Source organism: Neodiprion pinetum, chromosome 4 (assembly GCF_021155775.2).
Source record: "Neodiprion pinetum isolate iyNeoPine1 chromosome 4, iyNeoPine1.2, whole genome shotgun sequence".
Taxonomy (NCBI): domain Eukaryota; kingdom Metazoa; phylum Arthropoda; class Insecta; order Hymenoptera; family Diprionidae; genus Neodiprion; species Neodiprion pinetum.
This window is the reverse complement of record NC_060235.2, coordinates 37146015-37160260: the sequence shown is the minus strand read 5'-3', so window position 1 is coordinate 37160260 and position 14246 is coordinate 37146015. Positions and strand designations below refer to the sequence as shown.

The following is a 14246-nucleotide window of genomic DNA, read 5'->3' as shown; positions in this document are numbered from 1 at the left end:
CGAAAGTTCCCGGAGAGTGACGCCACTCAACGCCATTACAATATCATACATAAAGATGCAGGGGAACCCCCGACGGCCCAAGCCCAACGACTGACTGCTTCTCTGCACAGACAACTCTCTAAAGAACCCACTTCACGTCTCGTACATTATTTAAACGCAATCTGGAACCCCTGCCCTCTGCCGTTCCTCCGTTTCCGAAAAAAAAACAGGATAGAAATAAAGAAAACAAGAAAAAAAAAAAAGGAAAATTAAAAGGATCAAAAATATGTGAAAATGAAACAAATATTTTACACAAATTATATTTACCTACCGTTATTATTCGTACAAGGATTCTGCCAACTTCTGCCTTGTGACTTACTATCAACCAACGCGTGCGTTATACATATACATGTGCATAATAGTACAGTCTTTCAATTATTGCTGAGTGACTTAAATTCTAATTGAGAAAAACTTCTGGAGTAATTGGAGCCTAGAGAGTAAGAAATTTTGCAGGGTTGAGTTTTTGTTCGTTTCCACTTATTATGATAACGCGATACGCGAAATGGACGGCTTTTGGGTTCGGGGTTGAAAGGGTTAAGCGCGTATGCAAGCGCAGAGGCGAAGGACTTGTGAAAATCTTCGCAAAGCGTAAAGGGAATGATTTATGAGGCAACCGATTGTTCCGGTATTCCTTGTACGTGCCCAAGTCGGATAATCTCTAGTCGAGACTTTCAGTAGGTACGAGTTTTCTTCGGAATGTTTAAAAAATCACAGGAATATGTACGACGGGAAATTTTCCCGGTATCTACTCTAGCACCTACCCGAGTGGCGGACGCAGCCCGGGCTTTGAGGCAATTTCATTTCTATGATGCATTATGTAATCGTGGATTAATTTTTGATGTATTCCAAGGAGAGAAAATTAACATCCAAACAGAATAAACCTTGCTCGTTGGCCGCCTCGCTGCCCGCCTTTCGCAAATACCTACGTCGGTGGGTGCCTTGTAGTATTATATATAGATATATTATAATATAATATATATATCTAAAGCAGTCTTTCTCTCTTCAATGAAATTGGATTTCTCCTTAAGAAAGGAAGTTTTAAATCCTCAATCCCTGAAGCTCCGCGTGTGCTTTCAGCAGCTGGCAGTCCCTTGAAAATATTCCTTTTCATACCTACGACGAGGAAAAAAAAAAAAGAGAGAAAATCTAACCCTGCGGACCAAGGCTTGCGTTTATTCTTCTCCATACTTATGAGGCTTATAAAGTAAAATATTCACAAACATTTTTCCCCTTCCGTACCATTTCGACGCTCTTGAATCCTTCGTTTGAGACCCGTCGTTCGAGCTCTTTCATATGCTGATGATGTGAATCGCGATTCAGTTATTGAAATAAAAGTTAGTTCAGAAGTTGAGTATCATCGCGTTTCTGCCGATTTCAATGTGCACGCTTTTCACATGCGGTACAGTCAAGCACCCGATTCATTTCAATTGAAACTCAATACTGGCTTACAACGACAATGTTGAACATTCCGCCACCCCATTACGCGCCGGAGCAACTTGTTCCAGAAGCTTGATATCTAAATTGATATTCAAGCCTCAGATACTTGTGGGAAACGTCGACACACGGTAGTGTAAATTGAAAATTGAAAACCGAGAATCGCGAGGTAGTAAATTGATTTCATATTTCGAAACAGTTTCTTTGACTTCATATTCTGAACAACGTATAAGCTCCGCAGTTGTTTGTACAAGCTTTTTTTCGAACGTGTTCAGAATCAACGATTCATCGATCAAGATAAGCAATATTTATGTCACACACTTACCTCTGTAATATACTTGTTTTCGGAATTTGGACACTTATCGTTGGCGAATAAGCGAATAAAGCTTTGTCGCGCGATCATTCGAGAACAGTCAAATTGAAAGAATTTGTCATGGAATATCGAAAGAGTCGTGTAACTGACAAAAAGTTGCATTACGAACTTGAATGTAATTTTCATTGTTCGAATTGCGGTCTGAAAAAATCTGACACAAATAGCAAATTTTTTTTCGCTTGTCGAGCTTAGAATATCCGCTGATTGTAATGAGAATGCGATAAAAACAACGGGTCTTTGAAACGTGTCCGATACATGCACGCGTATACGATAATCAGGTTGAAAAGCACTGACGTGCGCAACGCGCGAACGGAGGAGAAACGGATCTTCGACGTAGCGAGCCGCGGGAATACATCGCCGCCGGCTACCTGATCAAATTTGAATGTTAAATCCGAGTAGATATTCTATGGTTATCCGAAGCTTTTGGTATTCCGCGGCAAACCTCCGGATGGGAAGAGAAGAGAGAAGAGGAAGAGGCTGGCGGAAAGCGGTAGAGAGAAATGGTGTGTGGTCGATGCCCGTGTTCCACCTTCGTCACGCCATCCATCCATCCATTCATCCGTCCATCCGTCCATCCGTCCGTCTATCCATCCATCAAACCACGCATCGATACCGCCTCGTCTGAAGCAGCGGAGAGGGATGAAAATAGAAACAGAGATGCGGGAAAGCCGAGAGTCGTTGAGGCTCGAAGGGTGACTTGCAAAATGAATCGAAACGTGTCGATAGTCCTCGTCGCCTGCATCGCCATGCAGAATTCGGTTGACCCTTTATCGTTTCGTTCCACTTCGTTTCTTTTCGTTTCTCGTAAATAATTATCGAATTATCACGCAATTTGTTTCTTTTTTTTCTTCCTTTTCGATATTTCGTTTCTCTTCGCTAAATGGAATATTTCAATGGAAATGGGACCCGGTGACGCGTTCTCGATCCATTCCTGAGAATACGAATATTAGGGGGTTAAACCGCGCTGAAAATTCTGAGCAGTAATTGCGAGTCCTTGCGGTCACGTGGCCTTTGAATTTAGACTCCTCGTTGACCTTCGCTCTTAAACAACCCTCCTGGGCGGTCTGACCTTTTTCAGACAGAAGCTCTGTGCTTCAAGATTTACCTCCACGGTTCAAGGAAGAAACGTTTTTCAAGACTTTATTCGCGGAGCGCTTTTCACTGTTGATACAAACGGGAAATTTAACTTCTATCGCCCTAATTATTCCCAAGAATCAATCGTAAAGAATAGAGTAAAAATTGTGTATCCTTCTCCGACGAATCCAAGGAAAGGACGGATCGGAATTTTAACGGGAAAACACGTTGTCATCGTATCTGAGACGCGAAGTGGATTGAGAAATCTAGCGCAAGAAGCCGAAAGACAGAGAAAGAAAGAAAGCGGGTCTCGATTCATATCTATCCTTATCTGTATAAAACCGGGCGTTATTTACTGCATTCGTTTCGCATGTATGAGGGTAAGCCGAGCCGCGTCGGCTCAGTAACGGCCGGACATTAAAACGTATCGGATAAATTCATGAAAGATTCAAAGGCCGGTCGAGTCTTCGATCTCGCAGCGGATATACGTCCCTTGGGACGAGGGACCGGACATCCTGCAGTCTGCGTTATATTATATCCATACGTGTAACAAGGATTCGTACAAAAATTGAAAATCGCGAGCGAATGCTGCACTGCGGAGCGTGGTTAAATATTCCTTGAGATTTTTGCAAACCCCTGAACGCGGACCGATCGTGAGATGAAAATTACGAAGCTAAGGGTGCGGCGATGCCTCGTTACCCATGACTTGTACTCTTTACTCCCGTTTCATCATACGCAAGACCCTTGCGTAACTCGGCGTCAATCCTTATCCCTTTGTGCAATTCGTACAAGATTCGACGTCTAAACATTCCGAGAGGACAGCAAGCGGCCGGATTCCCCCTGAGGGCTGAACGGCGTCCGGATCTCTGCTTTTCTTACGTCTCCATTACGGCATGTCGTTCGGATGGCAAGCGTGTGGGTGATACACATCGACGTTTTTCCGCCCCCCGGCCGCCATTCAAGCCACCGTACGACGTCTTTGTATCCAATTATAATATTTTACATTATTGAAAGCCCTCTTAAGGTCTTTTGTCGCATATTTGCCGTTCGTAACGAGGATCGTATCCCCGGGACAAACAACACGGGTTTTTAATATTTCTACGAAGCTTTATACTCTCGGCTGTAACGTTATTCGCAACGAAACATGATCCCTCGGTTTTTTATACACCGACAAGCTGCTTGATGCTTCATGTATACGAGAATTTCCCAAAATCTTCACCAATTTCAGACCATCAAAGGAACCGGCGGCTATACGACATCAAAAAATCGCTTCTGCAACCAACGACAATTCATTGTTCATCTCTCTCTCTTTCTCTCTGTCTCTCTATATCTATCTATCTCTCTATCTCGCCGTCCGTCGAAAAGACGATCCGATCGTAATAAAAAGTTAGTCCGCCGATATTTATTATATGCGCGTTATACTGAAAATTGCGCGAAAGTGGAAAGTTTAGAGTTTTATACACGAAAATTATCCTACAGGAATGCACGCATAAAATCCATCGTAGCCTTCGGCAGGATCGGGGATCCGATTTTCGCACTCGCAATTCCTTAAGAATCAACGCTGTAAAGCTTGGGGATTAATTTTCCATCCAACCGCGTTTCTACGCGTAAGTGAAAAATCCTCGTCAGAGGTGCGGAAGTGATCTTGACGGTCCGTAGGTACCAAAAACGCGCACACGGTGAAACGTGACGAGGGGTGATTTGACTCCGGTGATTGTCTTCACGCCGTAATACCCACGCAAACTTTTCGAGCCTCATCTGGCGGATATAAATTATATACATATTATCCACGTCGATTTATATATAATAAAAAGTGACTTTTATCGTCACAGATGCCTGCAGTAAGTTTCGTCAGAAACAGTACAAGCATGGCAGGTCATGGAAAGACCCGAATAAAAGGCTGATAAAGTCAATTAAAAATGGGCATAGAACCAGCCTGAAATCTCACAGAACTTTGGACACTCTGAGACCAATAATTGTTCGAAGATTGGTTCGAAATTGAATCGCGGAAATCCATTTCATCCTCTTTCGCTTTTAGGTCAGAATAATCTTGGCAAAGAGCCATTCTAAACAACAGCCTTCGTCATAACGGAACAAATTTTCGGTACATCAAGTGGTGGGTCATTGGCATACTAAATAAGCTGCGTTGCGTTCACGCGGCCGCAGGTTGGGGGCTTGTTTTACGGGCACTTCCGCTGTTGTCTCCAATTTACGGGTTATGGAGCAGCAAGTTTCGAGCATCGAGTTACCCGTCATCTCTTGCTGAATTGACGGAAAATTCTGAACTCTTTGGAGTCGTCTTTAAACTTCGCGGACCTCGTCCTGCAGCCCTCGTTCTTGTCACCAATTTCCTGTCCCCGATGAATATCTAATTAATAGTCACGAGCCGGTAAATGACTACGGTGTCGTAACGCTGCCCCCTGCAACGTGGACGCGCCCTTACTGCTTTCCCGTCAGCAGACCTACTTATCCAGGTAATTAATATGTTGTGTAAGAACTTCGAGGTTCCGCCCGAGTCGCTTCGCGATTTTATAAAGTGCATTATAGGTAACAGGGTTTGACTGGCCTTTGTGTCAACTATCGACATCGTAAAAGGAAATTTTTCAGGACCGTCTTTCGTTGATAGTCGTGACAGAACGGGAGTGGAATGGACCATTCGCATCGTACGACGTGACGTCGAGGTTGAGCGACTCGACCGGATGCCGTTAAGACAGTGCAGTTTCCACCTTAACTTGCACTACGGCATAGTTTCGTTCGACCGAAATTAGTTAACGCCAGTACGCTGTTCGCCGTGGCCATAAAAACCCTTTTGCCTGTATCCCGGAACGCTGGCTACAGGGAACAGAGGGAGTAGACGATACAACCTGCATCCCCGGTTGAGGTAGGTAACGGTGACTATAGCTGTACACGGTATAACGTCACACAGACACATGGGCGGACTGAAATTCAATCAGCTCAACGTTCGCGGTTCCGTGATCCCGTCGGTATTAAAGATGTTGCGAAGGCAGGAATCAGCATCGGAGCCAGAATAAAGAGCTCCGAGGTATTGGTTCCTGTTAACAATTGATGGCCGATAGATTGCAATTCAGAGGAGCCACCGTTCGCTCGCCAATTTCTAACTCCGGAAACTCGGTAGCGAGCGCGCGTTTCATCCGGACTCGCTCTTTACATTCCGAATTTCCAGCTCCACGCATATACCTGTTACACACATTCTGTAACCCCGGCATGACTGAGGAGCGCAAAGCTGAGAGCTTCGGAGAGAGGGAGGGAGAGAGTGAGTGAGAGAGGACGGGGAGGAAGGTAAGTGCGGCGGCGGTGGCGTTGCCTGCATAATCCCAGCCTTGGTCCAGATCAAAGCTCGGCAACATTCTCTATGAATAAAGCCGCGTTCCGGCAGCCTCGGCGGTTTCCCGTCGTTGTCCAAGCGGCAAGCGTGCCCTCGACCATCCGGACCTGGTTCCCAGTGGCCGACACCTCTTACCAAATTAGCAACGTGGACATATAACCGCATATTTCGTCGCGCGAGAATCAGTCCGGGTCTCTAACGAGTGCGGAAACATGGGTGACTATTCCGCTTGTGTACGCCTAGGCTTTCCTTTGAAGGACGAACCATGATATTTTGTGTAGAAAACTCGGTGCGGTGTGCCGAAGGGATCGCCTTTGAATGGGGGGTGGGTGCCTGTCCAGAGTGAGCCGCCAGGCTTACTCTTCTACATTTCGGGTAAAGGCGCCTGCTTTGTGTACCTGCATCAACAACAAGAACCCAACGACGAAGCTGCGGACGGACAAACAACAAACGGCGAACAGAACCGGTCCATTCTATCTCTACAGGCGAACTAATAGAGCCTGTTTATTCACAATGGAGGATCTTAATGTACGAGGTACGGTTATAGGTGCGTACCTTCGCCTGGCCAACACCCTCGTCTTTCCTCGAACTGAAAGCAGAGCCTAATGGAACGGAAAGCGTGTATACCAAGCCCGACCCAAAGTGTACGCTGGATCACCTCTTATAAGACGCTCCGAATACAGATGCCTCGATGATTATGGCTGGCGTTTGGGTCGTTTCGCGTCCTTAGTTCAGACCAGTTTTTCGGACGAGTCTAGATCCGGGATTGTTGAGCAGCTCTTTTCCAAGACCATTCCTTTGCCTGGGTATCCTTGACGATCGCTTCGGCTTCGATCCAGCAGTGTCGTAACCGAATACCCCAATAACTAGACTAATTGCCAGGTCCGTTGGACAAGCTAGCCTTTTAAGTGTACAAAACTTTCTATAGGTATAACGAGCTTGCTATGGCGGACGCCAAGCATCCAATGAGGAGAAAAATTCATCTCCAAATCGTTATATTCCTCGCATGAATTCTCTCATCGTCAAATCACAAGGCGAACGTGTCTCTGTCCATGGATGCAGCGACGTCGTGACACGCAGAGGTGCTGATCCTGAGCATGGAATTCATGATAACTCAACTCACGATTGAATAGGACGTTTGATCCTGTCGAATGGATCTTGGTGGTTGGACGCGTGATTACCTTCGAGCAAATGCAATATTCCCGTGAGTCGGTCTGATGCCACAAAGGGAATCGCCGATCTGTACATTGGCGTTGGCGCGGCAGTTGATGGCGATTCTGGTTCCTCGCCTTGGCACTGCAGGCTTTCCTGTCCGATTGGAATTACGGAGGACACTTGCCTTGCCTCATCCTCTCTTCATTTTCAATGGATTGTCCAGAGAGTTTCCTGATTGTTGACGATATTACTGTACCCGATGAAGTTGTATTCCAAAAGGAACTTTGTGCTTGTTGTATACCGGCGCCTAATCCTGTGCCAACTTTGTTCTTCCCGCATTTCTGTTCGCTTACTTCGCAAGTCGATTTGCCTCACCAACCTCTGATAGTATAACGTGTAGCTGGTACAACAGCCGTAAGTATTGATCAATTTTCACGACTTTGAAGAACGGTTGTTCTTGTTCAACGCTGACTTTAGTCTTTCATTAAACACCGTGAGAGCAGATGTGAGCATGCATCTTGGATATCACGACTTTGGCAAAGCGTGTCTCTTCAACCTACCAAGTTAAGCCAGATTCTCATTTCACGATTGACCTTGATCTCAAGCTTCACATCCAGAGTACAATGTTCACATCACCGATCAACTTAATTCCAGAAGAAGTATCTTACCGTTAGTCCAATCTAATGTTGTATTTGAAAGACCTTTCGCTTCGTCGTCAACGTTGCGAAATCTTTCATTTCAACCCAATGGTTGATTCTTGTTTTTGATCGATCCACTCGGCAAATTGGGGCAGGGTAGAAGATTTCCAGGATCCTCGGAGGTTTGAGAAGCACTGTGAGTTGGTTTCGTTACGTAATAATGGTCCCAGGATGAAGTACGTGCATTGTTAATGAATCAGGTAATTAGGTGGGGGAGTTCAGTTTAGTGAATGCTGCCCCAGGGGGGAGGGTTAGCGGCGTAGCAGGGACCGGCGAAACGTTCGGGTCGTGTTAGGCAGAGTCTGGGACCCGAGTATGAGAGGGATGGCGAGTGTTACCCGGGAACAGCAGCTCGCGGGGTCAGAGGGAGGTTTAAACCTAGGCTCGGTTCGCTGCGCTTCGCGCGTTGAATGTGCCCGCTCGGTTCAAAGCCGAACGCCTAAAGCCACGAGATCATAAGCTGCGGTTCCTGCACCGTCTCTGAACGCAGTAACTACGCGAATTTCGCACGCGTCCCGCCTCCTCATAGAGAGACACCAACGCCAAGGTCGCTTCATCGATACGCACGATGGAGACGATATTGCAAGTTCCCATTAAGGTAGAGAAGGTTCTACCGTCAGGCAGTCTCTTCTGATCGACTTCTCGAAAAAGGACCTCTCACGTAGCCCACTCGGTGGTTTCTCAAAATTTCGAGTGGAATGGGAAGAAGATAAACGTCCCTGATTTTGTGTAATTAGTTTTTTCAGATTTGATCTTAAATGAATTTCGAGAACAATTTCTTGAAGGGTTTCTGGGTAACGGTACAGGTTCTGTCTCGTTTCGCTTCATGGATGCAGCTTTCGAATGTCTGTGTACGCGAGGAGACACTGTTTGAACCTTGAAGCGATCGGTTCATCGCGTGCCGCTCGATATTGTGCACAACCGGGTTTGCTGTGCAAGGTATACAGTGCGCGTTTAGTTCATTGGATAATTACTAACGATACGATAGCGATGGCGGTTCCGAGCAGCCAACGAAACGTACACAACGCTTGGTTCCAGTACGTGAACAAGCGTTTGCAGTATGCCGACTGCGAGTATCGCACGGGCGCGGTTCGAAGCTTCTAGTGTTGTATCGGCGCAAGGTGTTCCGGCCGAAGTGAAACCGCGTGCAATGGAAGCTGCAGGGCGGCCCTGGAAAATACGCTTTGCAATTGAGGGAGCCGGTGCTGGGGAAATCGGCGTTTTACCTTCAAGTACACACGATCGAATTCCGGATAGCTTTTAAGCCGGGTTCCTGTTCATTCGTTCGGATTACCATACGTGTACGAGGCACGCGGTGCGCTTCGGCCGTTTTATATCGGTTGTGTGTGACGTCAGCCGCGAGCAGCCGAACCAACGCATTACCGTAATTACGAAGATTGTTCCGGCGCAATACGCCCCCCTCACCATCCGCACGGCTCGGTGTATTCCCGTCACAGAATCCGACTAGGGTCATATTTCCGGTCCGCCCCGATTCACCGAATTTCAGGATTAATTATGCGATACACGAATAATCTACACGCGTGACGAACCATCGCGTGTCCGCTTTTGTTCCTCCCTTCACCCTCTTCACGGGGTGACCGTTCTACCGTTTGATTACCATGCCCGGAGCAAGTCGTTGCAACTGCTGTATCGAAGATGACGGATTGTACGGATAATTTATATCGGACCAAGGTGAATCGGACGAGACGATGGACGGGTGATCTGGAAAAGGATTGATTGGAAGAATACCTCCATACCTCGTTTTCCGCCCGGCATCGGTTTGGGGTTGTATTTTATTCATAACTAGTTAGTACCTCGCTCTGCGGACCGCGGTTCGACGAGTCGCGCTAACGGTATACGTGCGGAAACCGTGAGGGTAAATAACATCGCGGATATGTCTATATTTAATGTGTGTTGGCTTTCGAGGGCCTCTGTATGCATACGCGTGTACAACCCATTGTGTGGGTATGAATACAGTTATATTGTGACATACATATCGCGTTACGTTGCTCGTTCGGAATAGCGGAAAAACGAGAGAGTGAGAGAGAGTGAGCGGGCAGGGAGGGGGGGGGGGGGGGAGGGACGTAGAGGAGGAGGAGTAGTATTGTTGTTTAAAATTACATTAAATATTTCTGAACAAACACGCATTTCGCATATTCGAATATAGAAACGTACCTTGCCGTGGGGCCAATTTCACCGTCATGCTAAAAGTAACCGAAACTTCGGGCCAACTAGCCGGAAAACGCTTTGTTTGAACCGTAAAAGTTTACCGTGCGCTCTCCTTATTTATCAACCACGGCAAATAGCGATGCGATTAACCTGTTAGTTTCTGGCTTTGCGTTGAGTGAATTCCACGACTTCAGTTATTCAGCTCAACTTTTCTCACGCATCTCTCAATCGTCTTTATTATATCGTGATTTTTACCTCTGACCTACTGGAGGCAATAATTTACTTTAGACTTTAATCGACGTTACTGGCGTTATTATTGTACCTCGGACAGACATTGAGAATGGATTTTATTCAACGTTAAATTTACCGCTGCGGGTAACGAAGGCTTGTGTTTTTACCCGGGGGGCCTGGCCATCGAGCGTATTATATTAAATTATGTATTCGTTTAATTAGAGACGCAATCACGTGCAATCACGGCGGTACCACGGTCTATGCACCTTGTTTTCGTTTATATTACAGTTTTATACGCACATATATTTCGTTGTTCTCATTATTGTTATTTTTTGGTACGTTACGTACCTACACCCGCCCTGTTGTGCCGGATATTTACAGGATTTACCGTATCGCTCGATATTTGGTATAGCTCGCACCCGCTGCGCCAAGGGGTCACGTTTCGTCTCGTTAAAATAATGCAATGCAGGAATCAAAGAGATTGTTTCATCGCATAAAATGAATCCGGCATATTTGCGACCCTTCGATTTACCGTACAGTGTATTCAAATTTACAAAACCCATAACGAATTCGTTGGCTATAACTACTAATAACCGTCTCCGTTTGTAGAAGGTATCCGTAAAATAGAGTACAATTAAGATGGCGTTGCTGTAGCACAAGTTCCACGTTTAAAAGAAAGCACGAATCAGCTTGAACTCTGATTGCTTATTAGCGTCATTCTGGTGACTTGTTGAACCATTATTTGTCGCTTTTTGGTGAAAACATTTCCAGTTGAAACCCCATTTGAGATACTTCTCATTACCTCTACCCTCCGTGCTGCGAAGTTAAAAATTATTTACGTTTGTGCAGAATTTTATTACTTCGCAATTTCTTTCGAACGTTACGAATCTTCCAATGCTTGCGAAGGTTATTCCGAGCGAGGTTTCCTTTATACAAAGTTGAAACATTGAGTTACGTGTAATATAGCCGTCGTCGTCAAGAATTCAGCCCCGCATGTATTCAGCCCGTCGAATATTTATCTAGCCCGTTAATTACCTTTCTACTCGCTACTCCGCGAGTGTATAATAATATAAGAGGCAAGGCGGCAACGACGGGGAAAATTATCCGTTTGAAAGCTCAGGCGGGTAAAAACACGAGGGATAAAAACCTTTATAATCTCTTGCAGTTAAAACCGACTAGCTAGCAAACAGCAGTGCTGTTTTTGCATGCAAAATTTCTCACGGAAAACTGCATGCGCTCGCGTATTTTGCGATACACGTTAATCAATGAAGTGATGTCATACTTACTTTGCTAGAGGAATAAAAAAAAAATACGTTTTATAATCGGATGTGACTCTGTAACGTGCATGCATTCCTATTTTATAGAAATTAAAAATTTGTGGTAGAATTGAGTGTATAACGTATGATACAGTAATTCGTGTTTCTTTTCTTTTTTTTATGACAAAAGCATTTCCGTTTGTACGATCCAATTCAATTTTTTCCTATCCAAAGAATATTAGGCAAATTGTGAAATTATGTACTTCTTACTAGTCTCATTTTTTACCCTATAATTTCATGAATAATATTAGGTCTTATCCTTGCTCAGGCTATGTTCATGTAAGAAAGATTAATTTTCTACTGTAGACGCGAGGCAATATTATTTTCTGAAGAATGAAATTCAATGATGAGAAAAATTAAAAGATATCAAACCGGTTACATTGAAATTTTTTCAAGGTGCAGTGCAACGTGTTTCTCTCCTGATTACTGCAGGTTGAGGTTGAAATTGAGGTGAATTTCTTGAGAAGATAAAAATGCCTGGAGCATACAACTGTATCCGTTAATGAGAAAGGGTGGTTAATTTTCTTTAGAAAATGCAATGATCGTGATTAAAAAGGCGAGACACAGAAAGGTATACATGTATACAATAGCTGAGAGAGTGTAAAATATAGAAAAATGGAGTTAAAAATAAAGGCGAACACCGTTCCGGCGAATCCTTGACTCGACCTGGTTGATCGACACCAAAGAGCCGCGTGGAGAACGACGCCGGAAATATAAACGCATGGGTATTATTCCTCGACTCTGCGCCGCCGCGTACCTTCGGTCTAGAGAGCTTGCAGCAGCACCTTTGTTCACGAAGGATATTATGACGCTTTGTTTTCCCGACTGCAGAAGCATCGTAGACAAGGGGATGAAGTTGGATGGAAAAAACGGCTTAAAATTAAAGGGCTAAAAACTGCACGGCGAGTGCGCAGGACGGATGAATTTTGAAAAATATTAAAATCATATTTCCTCGCGTAGCGTTGAAGCGCATACCTTATCCATCCCATCTCTAACAATAAGCTGTCGGCACGGGCAGCTTTCACTTTGCCTCGTTACTCAGCAACGCCGCTGTTTTTGCCCGCGTAAAAACTTCTCCACGTTGTTACACCGTTGTTCGGATTATTAGTATCTGCAAGCTTCGACCCTTTCTTCCACCCTTCTATCCCTCGTTGCGGTTCATCGTTGCGAAGCTCGAGTCAAGCTTCTCTGCCGTCGGGGACGTCGTCGGTTTGCAGATAACCGCCAGGTCTGCGGTCTCCAGTCAGCTTTGACCGACCGCTCGGCCTGCGGTTGCTCCTGTCGATTTTCTTGCGCAAAAACATGAGCTTCAGGATCGGCCCGAGCTTCTCATGTACCGTTCCTCTGACCACGACTTATCGTTAGGCTAGCTTCACTGTTCGGAGCCGATTGTTTCTCGTCGCGACGAACCTGCTGCTCGATTAATCTCATTGTCGCGAAAACTTTTTTCCGCCAGTTATAGAATATCTCCGAGTTGGGGAGTCAAAGTCCGGATTTCATTTGGTGAAGCGAAGGAAATTGCGGTACAAATTAAGCTCAGCTACGAGACGCCATTTGCTCGACGAAGTCATAAATTTAACAGTTGGAAATCAAGTTGTAAGTGAAAGGCAATTAAATTACCGATTATGGGATATGTACTCTAAAGTACGGAGGCATTAATCGAGATGTGAATCGAAATTATTAAAAACCATTGCGAATACCTTGAAATCACGCGATGGCACTGAAGAAGTCGGGCGTTGAAATTGTTTCGAGTCCCGCACTTAACCTTAGGGTAAAGAACTCGGGTCCTTTTAATTCAGTGGTATTCTATCGATCTCTACCTTATCGCGTGTCTTCCTCGATTTTCAGATTGCCAGACGATTTACATTGATTTCCACAAATTTTTTGTGACTTCTTGTGACTTTGTCCAATCCGGAATACACCGAAGATCGCTTGAAGATTATTGAAAATCAATAAAGATCACATTACAAGATAGAAATGAATGTCAACGAATCGGAATAATCCGTTCGATTTCTACAAGCGAACGAATCTTTTTTGTCATCCTTCTTCACACGATGTTGAAAGGAATTCGTGGCTTGATTCCGACGTCCCTAAATTTCAAAGTTCTTGTAAAACCACAAAAAAAAAAAAAATAATAAAAAAAATGAAAAAAATGAAAGAATATAAAACGTCTTTTCATTACGGGATGAGTTATACGTGCACGAATATTTTACACCTCGTTTGTGTTCGCCGATGCGCGCGTGTGTGTGAATGGACTCTGCATCTGTGTCGCGTTTGTGCTCGGTGAAAATCCGTTGCAGAAACGATTGCAAGCAGCGCCGCGGAGCGTTATGCCGCAACCGTGCAGCAGCAGCAGCAGCGCAGCCTGCGCTTCGCGAAGCTCGTGACGAACAATGAGCTGGCAGCAGTTA

General features: G+C 45.1%; 1 protein-coding gene across 3 annotated transcripts in view; it reads left to right on the top strand.

The window, feature by feature from the left end:
- The window catches only part of heph (polypyrimidine tract-binding protein 1 heph), a 358510-nt gene that overhangs the window by 51109 nt on the left and 293155 nt on the right, over nucleotides 1-14246 (top strand). The gene's annotated exons all lie outside the window — the stretch shown is intronic.